The sequence below is a fragment of the Melanotaenia boesemani genome, chromosome 5, assembly GCF_017639745.1.
Source record: "Melanotaenia boesemani isolate fMelBoe1 chromosome 5, fMelBoe1.pri, whole genome shotgun sequence".
NCBI lineage: Eukaryota > Metazoa > Chordata > Actinopteri > Atheriniformes > Melanotaeniidae > Melanotaenia > Melanotaenia boesemani.
In genome coordinates, this window is record NC_055686.1 from 26748668 (window position 1) to 26768386 (window position 19719).

A 19719-nucleotide genomic window follows, 5' to 3' on the forward strand; every position below is an offset into this window, starting at 1 on the left:
CTGATCTTTAATAAATGCTAGCTTGTTTGTTGAGATGAATATTTCCCTCCAAAAATGTATGAAATTATTGTTCTGGTTACACTTATTTAATCTATTGTCAAATATGACTTGATCATCACTTAAATCAACATTAACATAATAATGCATTCAGTGACAAATGTGTATGTGCAGCAATAATATGTTTATTTAGTTTTCACCCTCAGTAATCCGATCGCTGCTGTCTGTTCTGTAGCTGAGTCTAGCAGCGCGGGGTTGTTGGAACTATTGGAGGCTCCATGACCCACTTGACCGCACTGATAAACAGTATGTATGAAGGAGACCATTTTAATGAGAACTGCTGCAGTTTAGTTTTAGCTACAATATACAGTCTCTGACATAGTTGTACTTTATTTTTCTGTTTTCCAGCTTTTTAAGGAGAGGTCATCAACAAAACAGAAGGTCAGAAGAAACACTGGACACAGTTTGGTCGCAGAGCTCAATAAATTCACCTTCACAGGTCCGCCTTTAAAATCTACTGCATCTCAGCAGACACATTCATTTAACTCCGTATTTGAAGCTGTGCTTTTAAGAGTGGAGATGAACTGTTTTAATCAGTGTTGTTTTTGTTTTACAAACACACTCGAGTCCAACTACAGAACATCTGGAAAAAACATATGAACTTCTTTGAAAGTGTTTTTTAAATCAGGTTATCTATATTTTTTTCTTACATAATTCTGTCAGTCTTGAGCACTGCTGCTCTGGGTTTGATATCAGTGTGTTTTCTTACACCCCCTCTACATTCCCTCTGACAGTACAAGAGACTTTATATCCTGCATTGGCTGCATCTTTGAAGGTAAAATCCACCAGGTTTACTCATCTTGCTGCAGTCTTAAACGTGTTTAATGTTTTTGTAAATAAAACCCATATTTCTCCAAACTGATCATTTTTAATTTGATGTTGTGGAACACAAGCTGGTTGGTAACAATGATGTAGAGGAATCAATGAGGAGACATTTCTGTCTATGAATCAATCAGAGGGTATACAAATAAAGGTCTCCGAAGCTTTATGATAACAAAGTCAATGATAAAAGTAAACAAAAGTCAATAGTAGCATTGGCTGAGGTGAGAAACGCTGATGCTGTAGATGACATATTTCCGGTGAGACGACACATACAAACCAGGCGCACTCGAACATTTATTCATTCAGTTGTTTTTACCCGTATAATCGAAATATTCTTGAAAGTGATAAAATAGTGTCTTTTAAGGTACACTCTGGAGCAAAGCGGGAAGGATTTGGCCAGCCTGACAGATTTTATAGATCAGTGCTATGACAGAATCGTCATGGCAAAGCCAAACCAAACATCCACCTCATCCAAGCCTAAGAGGCAGCGAAATGAGGATTCACCTACCGCTATTTCACCACTGGGAAATGACTAAATGGGTGTTTTTATCTCTATAGATAAAAATCTAAGCAGTTTAGATGCGTGGGGGTGGGAGTGGAGATTCTACATAAAGAGTTCCAGGTGTTATGAGAATCGCTGGAATTTAGCCATAAACAGGTAGAAACCCTGGCTGCGAAGAATACCAGCTTCATAGAGTCAGTAACATCCCTCACTGAGGGTTTGACCCAACTCTGAGGAAAATAAGATGATAAAGGAAACTGATCGATCTGCAGGCGCGAAGCATGAGGAAAAATCTGGTATTTGCAGGGATTCCAGAGCAGACAGGAGGACCCCAATGCCAAGGTGAAAAACTTCATCCAAACTCACCTGAAGCTCCTGGAGGAAACGTTGAAAAACATCACCTTTCACAGAGTCCATTGTCTGGGTGGGAGGAAACCCAGAGCCACCAGACCAAGACCCATTGTAGCACAGTTCGTCAGCTTCAAACAGAAAGAGCAGGTGATGAACCAGGGACGCGAACTAAAGGGGACGAACTTCAGTGTAAACCATCAATATCTGAGAGAGATCCTTAGTCCTGTTTCCCATCAGAAGGAAATCCATCGCCAAAGGCGCTCATGCTGTCATCGTGGTGGATAATTAAACAGACAGCTGTGCCGTGACCAAGATAACATTTACTCATCAACTTGATGGTGCATTAATATTTATCTATTCACTTAGAAAAAGCTGCAGTTACACATTTTGTGGTTCCAGTTTTCTTATTCTGGTGCTTGTATTAAGTAACCGTCTGGGTGTTATTGACACACAGGGAGAAACTGCAGTTATTAGTTTACATTATTTGTTAGTAATGGTTGAAGGCAACACCAAATAAAATAAGTAAAATCAAACAGAATTTTAGCCAGTTACTTTATTACTTCATAATTGCAGCGTGAGATCTCAAAGATACACAAACCAGCCCTACTTCCCTATCTTCTCACACCAAAAGATTAAAAAAAAAAAGAAAAAGATTATATAATATAATAACTTACTTGTATCTCACAATTCGTGGGAATTTAGGCATCATGATTGAAAGAATCAACACTAGATTTTTAACTGCATTTACATAAATTGTTATCTATTTTTAACTTTTCTCTTTCGTTTCCTGAGTTTGGCACCTGGTGGTGTTGTTCTGGGTAGATTCATAGTTTACTGCACTATTTAACACGCCATGCGTTCCTATTCCACACTTGTTAAGATCGTTAACTATGAGCATCCTTAAAATGTTTTCATTTTCATTTTCATCACTCTTTCATTTTTTGCATTTTAGATGTTAGAACTTGTTAATGTTATTAGAAAAATGACTGTAACATCTTCATAGTGAGGAATATTTTTCACACGAATTATGTTATGATAAATTAAATCTGAACATTTTCATTTTGGACCATCAACCAAATTTTTAAGTTGTGTTAAATAAAATCTGAAGAAATGTGTCTCCCATCCTGCCCAACTCTTTAGAACTAAAAGAGAAAAAACAGGCATAATGTGATTAATCTGTTATTTTTAAGCCAGCATTTAATTTAGTGTTTTAGACATTTGCTCACATCAATGCCACTGATTTAATCTAACATAAATGAAAAATCTAGCCCTTTGTCCTAGCTCCTTCTATCACCTATTTCCGTATGTTTGCTCTGTGTTCTTTGTTTTGAAAGGCTGTGACTGTGTATTTAAAAATGATCTTGAATGTTTTCTTTTTCCTTTCCATGAACTACGGCAGAACATCCAAAAGCAACATATTATGTTCTCAGACACAACTTTGTGTGTCTGAATGTCAATGAATCTCCTTCATATTTAGGTGGTAAATGGGGAATCTCTGGTGAAATTATTTATTCTGAGAGAGATGTCCATCCCAGCAATAAAGAGAAAGCATGGTGTGGTCCCAGAAACTTTTCCCTTTGTATAAAAATGTTGACTGACCACAACACCGGTATCTATACATTCTCATTTAAGGACAATAATTATAATTCAGTATCTGAGACATATCAAGTCTTCATCCAAGGTGGGTCCTTTTGCAGTACTTTGTATTTAGCCTGTACTATACATTGATCTTCTCTATTTATATGTCTGTACTGAGTATTGACCTGGTAGAAAGTGCAAATAAATCTTTGCTATCTTTACAAGACATTACAAAAGGATGATTTTTTACATTGCAGCTTTAAAAGTAGTCAATCCTCATTTCCTCACATATCTTAAATGAAACATTAAACACACATCTGAACGTTTGATGACTGTCTTGTGTTTACAGCTGGCAGCCAGAGGAGGGCGCCATTAAATCATGATTGGATCTGATTGTTTGGCTGTTGCAGACATGGTTCCCAGACCAGTGATGACGATGACGTCAGAGCACCACTCCAACCTGACTGAGGGATCCTGCAGCGTCACAATAAACTGCTCCATCCAGGACAACTTGCTGTGGTCCGTCTGTGATGAAGACGGCTGCAGACCACCTCAGAAGTCATTCCACAATTTCAACATCACCGTTTTCACTGAGAACAGAACTGTTGTCTGCAGTGGCAACAACCATGTTAGCACAAATAACATCACAGAGAGGATGGAGACAGCTTGTAAGTTTCATCAGTTACTTGGAAATTTAAATAAACTGTTGGTTTGTCATTCATGCATTTGTGTGCTGAAGTTCAACTTCACGTTCATCTTTATTTTATCCAGATTATTTTCTAAATATTCCCTATTATTTAATTCAGTGTTTCTAAATCCTGGTCCTTGGGGACCCCTGTCCTGCATGTTTTGGAGGTTTCCAACTCCAGCACACCTGATTCAGATTAATCAAACTGCTCATCAAGGTGTTTGCTAATGAGACATTCATGCGATTGAGGTCTGTTAATGTGTGGAAACATCAAATATTGCAGAAAAATGAAGAAGAGAACAACTGCAGAAATTGTGCAAGCTTTTGAAGAAAGACTATATGATAGTTTTTACACCATGTTGGGCGGTTGGAACTAGCAAGGACCACTTTGCTCAGACAGGTTTCTTACAAGCACCTGATCTCTTAAGAATTCAACAACAAAAAAAACCATGTATAAAAATGACATACTGGATCTACATAATGAGGAGCTGGTGTGTTACAAAACTGTCTGCTTGCAACATCAAGTTCTACAATTATTTCTGATCTTTTGTGATGTTTGTGCTCCTGGTTTCTCATGTCAGGCCAATATTTCAGCCTCTGCCTGTGGTACAGTTTTGAATAATGTGTTCCCATGTAAAGCAGATTGAGGTGATGTGTAACAACTTTGTCATTGTCATCCATTAGGAATTTAACCCAGGAACTTAATAATTAGCTAATTTTTAGATAGGCCTGCTGATAAATCCACTTACTATATACTGTAAGGAAAATAACAAGAGGCCAATGCAACGTGACTTTATGCATTTCTAATGGATGCTGTATCTTTCCATTGAGTCATTGTTCAGGTTTATCTGTACCATCTTAGTACATAAAAGGAAAAAAACTGCTTAGTTTTTTATTGGGGGCGGCAGTAAAAAATGAGGAAGTGGATTTATTTATTGTCAAACGTCACTGCAGCAGAAAGCAGACAGAGCTGAAATTAGAGCTTTTTATTCATTCATTATTATTTATAACCGCCTTCTTTTGAGTATTATCAACAGGTTGAGCATCTTGATTTAAACACAACCTGTTTTTGGTACCTGTTTCCTGAACAATAACACATAAGTTTTTATACAATATAAAAGCGCTTTGCTTACGGCTCTTTGCTGTGACTTTACAGCCAGTAAAAATAGAAATGTCCTCATTCAGAGGAAGAGCAGAGCTGCAACACCTCTACCTTCATCAAAGCTAAAGAATATAAATACATTAGAAGTTTAGTTATTAAAACAGAAATTTACAAATGAGCTATGCCGACTGCATTTTACAACAACCAGGCTTCTGGGCCTCAACCTACAGTAAAGACTGACACGAGTCACCATGAACAAGAGCACGATACCTGATTGTGTTTCATTCAGATCCAGTGCATTATGTCTCTGTTAGCCATAACAGTTAGAAGCATATGAACATAGTTGGTAACTAAACAATGCATTGATATTCAAACAGAGATGGATTAGCATTAAGCTACTCAAAGTATGTCAAAAAAACAGTTTCCATACTCTAGTACCGCCCCTATCACCTTCTTTTACTGCTGATACAAGCCAGGTTGGGTTCATAAGGTTGATGATACAATAAGTTCAAACCAGGCTGCATGCTTATTTTTGATATGTCTGTTGCAAATAGTACTAATCTGTGTTACTGGGAAATGTATCACCTCTGACTAATCTCACTATACTTACCAACAAGTTCATTCTGTTTGCAGAACTGATGGTCATTGCTTATTTTATTTCCTCACCATTCTGAGTAAAAAGGGGGGAAGATGTGGTGTCTGAGATCCTCAAAAATAATCCGACCTGCTTGCACAGTGCAACAATTAAAAGGAACCATATTTTTCAGTACAGGCTACTTAAAGAAAATATCCAACAATCTCTATCAAAACTAAAGAAGCTCTTCTGGATGAGAGTGAAATGCTTACAAGAAACTAAACCCAGTCCAGCTGACTTGACTCAACCTTCGTTGAATATCATGATCTGGATGAATGAGAAGCCTCACAGATAATCAGATACCTAATAATGGCTAACTTACCTGTTAACTTACCCAGAGCTCCCTATGAGCAAGGAAACCCAGACTTCTCTCTCCCTGACCACATTCACCAGCAGGCTGATCCTGAGGCGTTCCCAGGCCAGCCGAGACAAATAGTCTGTCCGGCGAATCCTGGGTCTTCCCCGGGGCCTCTTTTCTGTGGGATGTGCCCGGAACACCTCACCAGGGAGGCGTCCAGGAGGCATCCTAACCAGATGCCCGAGCCACCTCATCTGGCTCTTCTCGATGCGGAGGAGCAGCAACTCTACTCTGAGCCCCTCCTGGGGCAAACCCTCAATGTGCAGGTGCCAAGTCGGGGGGCAATGAGCATACCCACACCTGCTCTGTGCCTCTCACCAGGAGCAACTCCAGAATGGAAGAGGGTCCAGCCCCTCTCAAGTACAGTGAGTCCAACTATATCTAGCTGGAACCGCTCAACCTCAAACACCAGCTAACATCAGCCCATTGCTGCTATCACCAGTAGAGCTCAAGATCTTTGCCCGAACCCGATGGGACCCGACGGGTTGTGTGGGGTTCAGGCTTAATTTCTCTCATTTTAAATGGGCTCAGGTTGGAGTCGGGCTTGCGCGGTAAATGAGTGGTCAGGTGATGAGTTTCGATTAGTGTGAGGGAGATGCAGAAATGGATGCTGAGGAGGTGGAAGCAGAGTTTAGGCTCTGGCAATTATGTTTTGATTCCACCTGCAGCGAAAGCAAAGTTTGAGGTGTGGAAAAGTTTGACCATGTGTATAACGACAGTAATGAGCCAGTGGGTTATGTGAAACGCAAAAGATGCGGCATTCCGTTGAAATATGACAGCAAAACAACAGGGAATTCATCGCTGAAAAGGCACATTGATCAAAGCTGTTCAACACCTGCCAGTGCCCAGGATCAACATAAAATCACATTGTCACAAACGGTGACAGAGAAGTGTGTCAGCTTTTGCTGTAAAGACATTAGGCCTTTTAATATTGTAAATGGACAGGGGTTTGAAGAGCTGGCGCAAGAGCTAATAAATGTCGGGGCTGCATATGGGAGAGTACCAGTAAACTGTGTTATTCCCCATAACCTGACAATTACAAAGATATGTACTGACATGGCAGAGGAAAAGAGAGAAGCTTTAGTACAGAAACTTAAGTCTTTGTTGAAGAATGGCACAGTAGCAATGACCACAGACATGTGGACAGAGGATTATTGAAAAGTTAGTTATTTGACAATCACAAGCCATTTCATAAGTGAGGATGTGAAGCTGGTGAAAAAAACCCTGATCACTACAATGTTATCTTTGGAAGAGGCAAAGACTGGAGAAAATATCAGATGGGAAATATTGAAACTACTGGTGACAAAGTATGGCCTTGATGCTTCCTCTCTCAGCAAAATTATATGGGTGACCGATGAAGGGGCAAATATTAAATTAGCTCTGCGGCCATACCAGAGATTGGACTGCATTGACCATGTCATTAATACAGTACTGTGCCATGGACTCGACATTCCCGAGTTATCCAAAGCTCCAGACATATGAGAAACCATTTCTGCAGCTATATCATTAGTGAGGTACGTTAAACAGTCTGGACTGGCTGGGCAGTTGTCAACAACATTGCTGCAAATGGGCGACATTCGGTTCAGTACAGTGTACCCCACGCTGAGTTCTATGTATGCCATTTATTATGAGCTCCACGAAAAGCTGGAGGTGCGAGGGGAGAAGTTGAAAAAATACCCCCGGACACACTGGGCTTTTTGATAGACTTTTTGAAGCCCTTCTATGAAGCACAGCAGGAACTTGAGCGCGTGTGTCTCTGGTGGGAGAAACTGAAACGCCACTGTCAGCCTGATATGGGAATATCTAATTTGTGTCCTAAAATGACCATCTGTATACTATTGGTGTTATATAACTGCTTGTTTTGTCCCAAGTGACCACCTGTATACTGTTTTTGTTATATTATTCTGCTTGTTTTGGGAACTGTGTAACTGCCTATCTTTGGAAGGGTGAGAAAAGGGTGTCTTGTAAATATGTTTACAAGACAGGATCTCAGGACTCATCCTCGCCTGTGGGAAAGGACCGGCCATCCTCTCTCTCATGCGATGTTGTGTTTTTTCTAAATAAGTATAAAGACGGGGAAATCCCACATCTCGGTAGAGTCTGCTGCGGGTTACGTACGAACGCCCAGCCGGGGTTTTCTAAGCCACTCTACCGGGATTGTTGGCTCTCCAGTCCGTGTCAAAGGTAGGGCAAGCTATGCTATGCTTATAAGGCTGAACCCATTGAGATGTAATGATGAGTGTCATGAGCTGCGGGGAATAAACCTGACACATTTATTCTAGCACTCTGACTTTGTGTGTTTCATCTGCCGACCACCACGAACCTCTAAAAATCACACATTACATTATTGGCGTCACGAACAGGATTAATACATTGTAATTGATGTTATTTGGTGGCTGCAGAAATGTTTATGAAACATAATAAGAAGCCTCCCGCCGTGGAGCAATCTGATGTGCCAGGTTGGACTGGCGAATGGAGTGAAGTTGCGCTCTGTCTGCGGGACGGCGGTGGTCGTCCCGAGCCGTGGGGAGATGCTGTAAAGGACGGCTCTCTAGCGGCTGCATTGCCTGTGCTTAAAGAAATTGTTGTTCCTCCGACATCCCCGTTGGGGGGGATTCAGAGGCGTGCGTGGTTTTGTGCATCAGCATGGCGTGTATCGCAGGAGAAAAAAGAACAGTTGGAAACACAGCTGTCTTTAGCCAGGCAAGAAGTAATGAAAATGCAGGCAGAGAAAGACGCACTGAATCACTGTTTGAACAAAGCTTTGGTGGGATTGGCTCAGACTCGGTGGCAAATGCGGAGGAGACCGCCCCGCCGTACTGACCCTGCCAAAGTCCGTACCGTGGCTGCACGGGTACGGGAGGATGCTAGTTGGGATCCCATGAAGTGGGATGAGGATGTCTGGGACGAGGCTGAAGGGTTAGACTGGTATCAGGCAAAACCAGTGACCCGTCGTCGCCAGACTGAGGATATGGCTCAGTTAATGATGAGGGCAGGAGTGTTTCTGGGAACGGCTGATGCATGGGCTGATATGAATGTGCCCAAATCAGTACGGGATCAGCTGATAGAAATCAGTCCTCCACATTACAGACCCCTGGTGTTGACATTAATGTTAAATGCTGTAGACAGACCTGCTTCTGCTGTACAAGGGATGATAAGAGAATTAGAAAATCTGGCAGATGGATTTTACTGGACCATTGCCAGTCTCACAGAACTGTAAATATGCATGTACTGCTGTAGATACTTATTCTGGAGTATTGATAGTTCACCCCTGTAAATTTAGTAATCAAAAGGCAACGTTATGGGAAAACCATGTAGAATGGATTTATCACATTCCATATCACCCACAAGCAGCAGGGTTAGACAGAATAAAAAATAGAAGTAAAAGTGGAATAAAAATAGAAATAAAATAAAGATAGAAATCCAGAGTGGATTGGCAGATAAAGTGCAGTGGCAAGATGATGACTATGTAAATAAAGGATGTGCAAAGATGATACAGAATGTTGAATGATGTGCAAAGGATACAAATATTGTATAATTATATGATATATAGTATCAGAGCGACAGTTATAGGTTGCAGTAAGTGGTTGACTTAGTCCAGTTGTGTGATCGTGGCTCTGGCAGAGGTAGATGAGTTATGAGTTAATTGAAAGACTAAATGGATTATTAAAATCCTCACTGAGGAAAGCCTCAGGTGATAATAGTTTAGATAATTGGAAGCGCAATTTACCAGAGGTGGTTAAACAAATTAATAACAGACCCCTTGCAGAAGGAGTGACACCACTCACTCAAATGGTCATGGTGCGAAAGTGTTAAAATGTGGAAGAAACAAAATGATGCTAAATTCCACTGCGAGCCACGGCTCAGCAGGTTTTGGACCTGACAAGTAAATATAGCTGCTGAACCGTTTGTGGTCACTAAAGGTGACAAAATAGCTCAGCTGGTAATAAAACCATGTAATATGACAATGGTGCAAGAAATAACAACACCACAGGTGTTTACTACTAGAGGTCAAGGGGGATTTGGATTTAAAAGACTAATGCTGTGTGCTATATTCTTCTGAAGTCATGTGTCTCTTTCAGCCTGGTGTGCCTGGTGGATGTCTGAGTGGGAGTGGAGGAGGTTGATCGGAAGATCCAATAAGGAGGGGACGCAGAAGGATCCTCGCTAGGGCCCGCCTGAGACCTGGTGGTGCTGCCTGCTGGGGCATGCTGCTAGCTGCCCTCACTGTCACTGCGATGACCCCCCACCAGTCGATGGAGGAAGTGGTTCAGTTTCGAATGGGCTGGAGGAACGCAACAACAATGAGGCCTGTTACATTGCCAATTTATCAGTTAAGAAATGCTACAACCATAGATAATCGGACTAACCCTTTTATTTACCCAGTGGACGCATTGCCAAAGGAACTAGTAATTAAAAATCATACAGCTCCACTGGTGACGACCTGCCAGGAAAAAGCACACGCTGTGGTTCGAACAGGAGAAATCACTTGGACAATGTTGTCCAACACTGGAAATAAAGCTAGCCAGGCCTTTCATCGCCTGGGGAACTGGATGCCGGTCCCTATAGGACCCCAAAAAGAGACTGCAATCATTTTACAACAACAGTTGAAATGGCAAACTAGATTGTTTAATGACACTGCCGATGTTTTAATAAATGTAACCAAAGCTATTGATGCAACTGTGTGTGGTTTACAGGTGATATATTCCCGACTACAGGAGGAGAGGTTTGTACGGGTAATAACTACACCTAACCCAAATGAATGGAGACGATTGTTTGATATATCTGATGCTTTATGGTTACAAATAAAACCTGAACAGACTCGATGTAATATGACCATGTGTACAGTAAGTTGGATACAGTGGAATGTTACTCAAGTAATCACCATCTGTAAGTTTCAGGTATTACCATTGATCGTACATAATAAGTATATGTTTTTGAGAACTCACGGTGAATGGTTTAGTCCCCAAACCAATCACACGTATGACCTGACGGACTGTGAAACTACTGATCGAGGCCAAGCCTGCCTCTTATCTAAAGGGTATAGAAATCCATGCTTTACAGGAGACACGGCACTGTGTGAATGGTTTATAGAACCAGCTAGCGACATGCTATGGCAAGTGGGCCCCAACACCCTTTGCGTAGCTACTACTCACAACCATACTCAGTTGCCTACTGTACCGTTCTCAGGTTGTTTAAAAGGTTTACACCTATGGAATTGGCACAATGTAACAATGTTACCCGTGCCTTAGCAACAACTCTAGTTAACCGGGAACAGGTTTTGCATGCAGCAAGGATGGTGGAGATGGACAGTGCTCATCACTGGTGGGACATTTTTTCAGGAATGTCTGTCACCGCTAGAACATATGTAGCTCCACCATTATTGATTCTTGTGGCTATTTTATGTGTATTGACGCTATGCAATGTATTAACATGCCTTTATATACGCCGCATTGTGTGTTATAATCTGACCGTAGATAATCAAAATCACTGGGGGCATGTGCAGGTTTTTGATGGAATTATTGGATGTCATGTGGGAAGGTGGAGGTTTTATGGATTAATGGCATTTTAGGCCAGAGGTGGAATGATATGGGAATATCTAATTTGTGTCCTAAAATGACCATCTGTATACTATTGGTGTTATATAACTGCTTGTTTTGTCCCAAGTGACCACCTGTATACTGTTTTTGTTATATTATTCTGCTTGTTTTGGGAACTGTGTAACTGCCTATCTTTGGAAGGGTGAGAAAAGGGTGTCTTGTAAATATGTTTACAAGACAGGATCTCAGGACTCATCCTCGCCTGTGGGAAAGGACCGGCCATCCTCTCTCTCATGCGATGTTGTGTTTTTTCTAAATAAGTATAAAGACGAGGAAATCCCACATCTCGGTAGAGTCTGCTGCAGGTTACGTACGAACGCCCAGCCGGGGTTTTCTAAGCCACTCTACCGGGATTGTTGGCTCTCCAGTCCGTGTCAAAGGTAGGGCAAGCTATGCTATGCTTATAAGGCTGAACCCATTGAGATGTAATGATGAGTGTCATGAGCTGCGGGGAATAAACCTGACACATTTATTCTAGCACTCTGACTTTGTGTGTTTCATCTGCCGACCACCACGAACCTCTAAAAATCACACATTACACAGCCCAATGCCCTGGACTCCCCTCAACAAGCCGTCATGCGTAAACGGCACGAAGAGTGGCTCACGCGTAAAGTCATAATACAGGACATCCACAAGATCGCAACATTCCTCTGGCCAAAATTTAACCAGCTAAGAATGTTATAACACTCAGATAGAATTGCCATACATGTTCATGCCCGCACTCTTCTGCAAGCCATGGCTGCCTGTGCACCAGATGTGGCGAGTCGAGACCCAGAGCCCTCCACCTCCAGAGTTGAACTCACTCCTCTTCCAGCAAAAAGAGTGAATTTTGCAGGGTGGGAATATGTACAGCAAGCTGACTGGAAAGGTCACTCGCTACATTGAAACGGCTGTCATGGAAAATGAAATGGGTGTTCTTGACTGGTGGAAGATCAACAAACCATCCTACCCGAAACTTGCAAAATTAGCCAGATCTACTATGTACTATGCATCCCGGCCAGTAGCAGCAGCAGTGTTCAGTGCAGCTGGACGGACGATCTCTGAGCGCAGGACTGCGCTGAAGCCATCCACAGTGGAGTGTTTATCAGTTCCCACTGGATGAGAAGTGGGGTACACCCTGGACACGTCAACACTAATCTTGGCTATTAAATCAGTGCTTGGTACTTTGTTACATTGTAGATTACCTCATGAAGCATTATTTGAAAGGCACGTTTATTTGTATAGCACATTTCACATAAAAGACTATTCAATGTGCTTTACATAAAACATTACAGCGGGGTGCAGGAAACAATAACAAGTGCTTTAAAAACAAACTTTAAAAGAAATCAAATAAAAAGAAAAAAAGCTACAATTAAAGAGATAAGGCAGCAAATAGAAAAGTTTTTAAACCCCCTGATTTAAAATTGATGAGAATTTCAGCAAACCTGCAGATTTTTGGAAGTTTGTTCCACATGTGAGGAGAATAAAAGCTAAGCGATGCCTCAGGTTCATTTTATGCCTTAATGAACCTGTTTGAAATAAATGACCTTCCTCTGCAACTGGCTGCTGGAATTCCTCAATCAGAGATTACAAGCAGTACATGTTGGAAACAACACCCTAAGATGCATCACACTGAGCACAGGGGCTCCCCAAGGCTGTGTGCTCAGTCCCCTGCTCTTCACCCTGCTGACACACAACTACAACACAACCTACAGCACAAATCACCAGGTGAAGTTTGCAGACGACACAACTCTGGTGGGTCTCACCATCAGGGGCGACAAGACTCACTACAGGAAAGAGCTCAATCTTCTGACCACATGGTGCAGAGACAAAAACCTCCTGTTGAATGTCAGCAAGACCAAGGAGATTGTTGTCAACTTCCAGAAAGACAACACTCAACAGCCGTCACTGACGATCGATGGTGCTGCTGTGGAGAGAGAGAGCAGCTCCAAATTCCTGGGGTTGCACATCAGTGAAGACCTCTCCTGGACTACCAACACTGCATCACTGGTGAGGAAAGCCCCGCGGCGCCTCTACTTCTTGCACAAACTCAAGCAGGCAAGAGCTCCACCACCCATCATGACCACATTCTACAGAGGAACCATTGAGATCATCTTTTCCAGCTGCATCACTGTGTGGGGCGGGAGCTGCACTGACTACAACAGCAGAGCCCTGCAGCGCATAGTGAACCCAGCTGGAAGGATCATTGGTGCACCACTTCCCTCCCTGAAGGACATATACACCACCCGCCTCACCCGCAAAGTGATCACAATGTGAGTGATGCAAGCCACCCTGCACATAAACTTATCAGCCCCCTGCCGTCTCGTAGGTATAGGACTCTCCGTTCCTGTACCACCAGACTCACTTTGCTTGTACATAGTACCACAACTAATACATACAACTTTGCTGCTACCTTTACTCTTTACACTTTATTTATTATCACTGTGTAATGTGTGCCCTTTTTTTTTATGGATACTTCAGTGTTGAAATGTCCTGTCCTGTCTTCACTGCGGGACCGTTGGAAATGTAATCTCGATTCCTTTGTATGTCCTGCACATGTGAAGAAACTGACAATAAAGCTGACTTTGAACTTGATTTTAGTTTATGCCTCTACTGGATTATCTGCAGCATGTTTTCACACTGAGCTCATGTTTCCTGTCTGTGCTGCAGGATTAAAATGGGGAAGTGGAAGTTTGAAGCCAAACGCGCTGCTTTCTGCACATCATACTGTATTTACTCCTGACTGACAAGAAAACAAGATGGAAGTTTTAAACAGTTATAAACTGAGTTCAAGTCATAAAGCAAAGTAGAAAATATCTTCATATTTGCACAGCTCGTCTCTTTGATGACTTGTCCTCACATAATGTTTCAGAAAAAAACTAAATATTGGCCATCCTGTTGTACATTCACTAACTGTGAAAACACTGTAAGTATAAGAAATATAGAGATAAAGAGATTTTAAATCTATTCCAGGCAGGTTGGACACTATATACATCCATATGAGAGTTTTTATTTACATATAGATCTGATCTATAGATGCACCAGAGGAATGACGTGTGGGTGTTGCAGAGGGAAATAACAAATAGAGCTCTGAGATGGAGAAAACCACAGTGGGTAGCAGACAAAAGCACAAGGTATTTATAACAACTGTGGTTAGGCTGAACTACTTTAACTGTTTTCTGTGGGGATGAATGAGCTGCTGTGGTGCTACTTCCTACTCTGTGGGGCTCAGAGTAAAGTCCAGGACTGACCTGGATCCTCTGATCAGCTTCTGTTCAGTTCTTTCCTGCCCTGTTCTGTACATTCACCACCCCAGCAGACCACACAGTAATACATGCTGATGCTAGCACAGTGTTGTATGTTTTCAGCAGTGACTTCCTAACTCCAAAAGACCTCGGCCTTCTCAGCTAGTGGAGATGAGTTTGGCCTTTCTTGTATAGAGCATCTGTGGTGGGTCAGTCCAGTTTATTGTTGAGGTGAACACCCAGTCACTGGTACTCCTTTACCACATCAGTGTCCAGTCCCTGAACCCAAACAGCACAACTGCATAAATAACTACACATCCACACAACACGTCCCTTAAAAATAGACATTGCAAGTTTTTTAGGGATTTCTTCAGGGATTATATTAATTAAGACCTTGCAAAGATCTCTGTACTTGAAAACAGCTAAAATCTTTCTGCAGTGGACAGGAAATGTAACCATGACAACCGTGGCCAAAACTATTAACGCCGTCTGAGCTCAGTGTGAAAGGGAAGGAAACAGAGGTGTTTCTTTTTATGGAAGACAAGACGTTAGAAAGACATTAGTCTCACATGCATGTCAGATGTAACGTCTCCTTCATCATTACTGTTGATGCACATTAGAAGACTTTCTGACTGGCTGTGCAGCAGGACTGGATGTGATGATGGATCACTCTTTTCTCTGTGTGCTGGGGTTATTCTGTAAGTACATCACTGACTTTCTGTCTGCAGATTATAGAAAATATTTCTATATAGTGAGAATGACTGTGTATCATTGGTTTAATGTGTTTCTCTGAGAGCCTGAGAAGAACAGAGCTGTGTGTTTCTTGTTCATCAGATTGTTTAAGCAGCAGGTGTCTTGGTCCAGGTTAGACTGAAGAAGTGTGTAAACAGCATGTGTGTTGTTTAAGTTGTAGAAATGTTTTTGGTTTTAATGCGCTCCTCTTTTTTCTCTTGTTGATCTGTGCTTTTTCTTTTCTAAAATGTCTCAGTTTATCATCAGTTTAGTAAATCTATTGAGGTTTTCATCTTTATTGCAGTGCTCCGTACGTCCATTGATGCAAATGCTGAAGGTGAGAAATTATTTTTCTGTCTTTTATTTAAACTGAACTCATATTTATAATCTCATTACTTTCTTTTTATATTCATATTCTATTCATATATAAGTGAATAGAAAGTTAAACCAGTATTATGTTATTAAGATGTTGGGACACCATGAGCCTCCAGAACAACTTGTGTTTCTTTTTGTGTTTATTCAGTTGAAATCTTCAGGATTACATGTAGATACTGTCTATTTACTGAAGGTAGACATGATCACATTCTCAGACACAAGGATGTAAAATGAAACATTTCTCTTTTCTGTACATTGATGGGGTGGATTTTATAAAGGAATGAGATGCTACTCTGACCCTGAACCATGAGATTTTCCCCCAGAGTCTGTTAGTTATCTGGTACTTATTTTTATAATTTATTTATTTTATTGTTTATTATTATGTATTTGCATTATAGACTGTTAATAATATCAGTAATAACAGCGACTTGTTGTTCTGTCTGCTGAAAAGTTGTTTAAGTGTCTCCTACAAGATCTGCCAAAGTTAGAAATTACACATTCAGAACTAGAAATGCTTCACATCCAGGTTTGCTACAGATGAAACAAAGAGCCTCATAAACAGCATCAGTGCTTCATGACATGTATTTTATATGTTTGTGGATTTTTCTGAAATTATGGACAAAATTCCTCCAAAAAACTTTCCTCTCATTTGGTGTTTTAATGATTCTGGTTGGATCAGAGTGTCTAACGTGTAACTACAAAGTTTTCATTGGTGTTCAGTTTATTTCTGATCTGATGATGTTTTAATAGATAACTTCCATCATCATAGTGATGATCATTTCCTTGTTTTTTATTAACTTCCAGAAGATGAAGCCAAAGCCACTCTGACAGCAGACAGCTCAATCATACCAGCAGGGGGCAGTGTGACTCTGACCTGTTCTCTGCAAAATCCTGCAGGATTCACTTATGATCTGTACAGAAATAATCACATCAAACAATGTGATGAACCAGGAGGAGTTTTCAAGATCTCAGAGGGAGGCAAATACACCTGCAGAGGATTTAGAGAATACACAAACTGTATTATGCCCTCCAGTAACACAGTCTTTATTCAGCAAACTGGTGAGTTTAGAAATTTCTTTTTAAATACAACAACATGGATTTTCTGAGGACAGAAGATTCATTGTGAAAACATTATTTCTAAAAGTGTAAAACTAATGTAGAAGTAATTTAAGCCCTAACCTCATTCTTATCTACATAAAGAGAACATTTTTATTTCAAACTGAGGTGAATGAGGTTACATCTACAATCAGTAGATAAATGATGGAAATGAATTCAGAAAGGAAAGAAAGTTACACCAAGTCCAGATTGATAAACTGCTTTTTGTTTCATTACGATTTAAAGGTGCATAAACTAAGTTACTAAATATTTATAAACATTTTTTTGTCTCCAGGTTCAAGAGAGGAGACAGAAATTTTTCTGTTTGTCTAAAATGTTTTATTCTTATCCTTTGATTTCTTTCTATTGTATATCTTCAGTAAAATCTTTTATCTGTTAATCTTTGAGTCTAAATGTACCATTAGTGGTAACTGAATTAGTTTTTTAATCCATTCATTTATTTTTTTAATATGTGTGTTAATTTTTTTAGTAGTAAAAAAAAGAATATTTGATTTAGTCTGAAAACCACAGATGTAGAAAATAAATATGCAAAATAGAGCTGATATGAAGAATTAAAGATAATCGGTTTTTGTTTCATTAAGATTTGAAGGTATTTAAGCCTATTAAATTAGATTTAAAGCTATTAATATTCATAAAGCTTAGAAGATGAAATGAGTCTGCAGGGGAACTAAGAAATCAGACAGAAGCCTCAGCTAGAGGAGGTAATCAGGATTTTATCTGATGGACTGGAGTCAGACTGTTCAAGTTAAACTGATGAGTTTTCTTCAGTTTCCTTCAGAGCAGAACAACAAACATTCACATAATTTCTGTAAAAGTTAAAGCTGGAAAACGTCATGTTTGTTTTAGTTGAACCTCTTTTATTTGTGTCCTAACTGGTGGTTTTGGTGTCAACAGTTTCTAACAGAGTCACCGTCACCCTGCAGCCCAGCTGGACTCTGATATACAGAGGTGAGACAATCACTGCCAGATGTGAGATCCAGGGAGGAGGAAACACAGAGTGGGAATATGAATGGACACCGACCAACAGAAATGCTCCAACATCCAGAGAATACTGGACCATCAGAGCTACTGAGTCCAGCAGTGGAGGCTACAGATGTAGGGGTAGAAGTCACCATCTCTTAACAGGATGGAGTGATGTCATCACTCTGAGAGTTTCATGTAAGTTGAACCATCTTCAGTTTATCATGAAATGTCTGTTTTTAATGTTTCACTTCACTGGAACAAGATTAGGAAGAATTTCTCCATCCAACACTGATCCAGTTTCATCCAAGAAGCTCAGTGATGAAGAGTTTTAGTGTGAGAACAGAAAGAGGAAACAGCAGGAAGTGAACTGGAACGTTTGAGGAAAATCAGTGGAGAGAAAAAAATGTTTAAATCTTTTCTGTTTATATCTAAGTTATACATTCAGTCAATGGATAATGAATAAGATTTTTTCTTTATGTCTAATAATTTAGCTTGTTTTCTTTTTTCTACTCTAAAATCACCAGCCAGTAAACCCAGAGCCAGTCTGGCAGCAGACAGTTCAATCCTACCAGCAGGGGGCAGTGTAACACTGACCTGCTCTGTGGACCACTCTGCTGACTGGAAGTTTAACTGGTTCAGAGATGGGTCAGTCTATCCTGCAGCTCAGCTCAGAAATAACAATGAAGCAGGTGGAGTCATCAGAGTCTCACAAGTAGGTCTGTACCACTGCAGAGGAGGAAGAGGAGAACCAGTTTTCTACACAGAAGACAGCCATGACGTCACCATCGAGGAAACTCGTGGGTTTTAATGATTTGCTCTGACACACAACTATGAATACTCTTTAAATGTTTTATCTGTAATTTCAATGTGTAAAAAGACATACTTCATTACCAACCATAAGAAGAAAACATGTGTAATTATAATTACAGCAGCAGCTCTAAGTGATGCTTTGTGCGTGTGTGTGTCTTTTTTTTGTTTGTTTGTTTTGTTTTGTTTTGTTTTGTTCGTTTTTGGTCAGATTCAAGAGACGAGACAGAACATTTTACTAAATGTTTAAAGATGTATTTATTCATATTCCTCGATTCACCTCCATTTTCTCAACAAGAGCTTTTATCTGTCAGTCTTTTACTAAATGCACCATTAGCGGTAACTCAATTAGTTTTTTTTTCATTTAGTTTAATTTGTTTTGAAGTAAACAAATAAATATTCAGTTTAGTCTGAAAACCAGAGATGTATAAAATACATATGCAAATATTAACAATATAAATTTACTATAGTTGATATAAATATGTCCAATTATGCCATATTACTGTAGATTTTCATCAGTTAATTTTTCAATTAAAAAACATTAAATCATTAGTAGCAAATTACTACAATTAATATTAGAAATTAATATTGTGTCATATTTCTGTAGATTTTCTGTGTGTGTAAGTTTTCTAACTGCATGTTTGTATGAACAGTTTCCATGAAGCCCACAGTGGTCCTGCAGCCCAGCTGGACTCTGATATACAGAGGTGAGACAATCACTGCCAGATGTGAGATCCAGAAAGGTGGAGGAACTCAGTGGACGTATGAATGGAGAACAACCAGGTTAAATAGACCTCCATCATCCAGAAA

General features: G+C 40.3%; 1 protein-coding gene and 1 long non-coding RNA gene across 2 annotated transcripts in view; one reads left to right on the forward strand and one right to left on the reverse strand.

Moving 5' to 3' along the window:
- The window catches only part of LOC121639986 (Fc receptor-like protein 5), a 907115-nt gene that overhangs the window by 207216 nt on the left and 680180 nt on the right, over window positions 1-19719 (reverse strand). The window lies entirely within an intron of this gene.
- On the forward strand, window positions 15474-16861 carry LOC121640105. The gene is made up of 3 exons (XR_006010359.1): window positions 15474-15614; window positions 15953-15985; window positions 16828-16861. It is a non-coding gene; the product is annotated as an uncharacterized LOC121640105 (long non-coding RNA).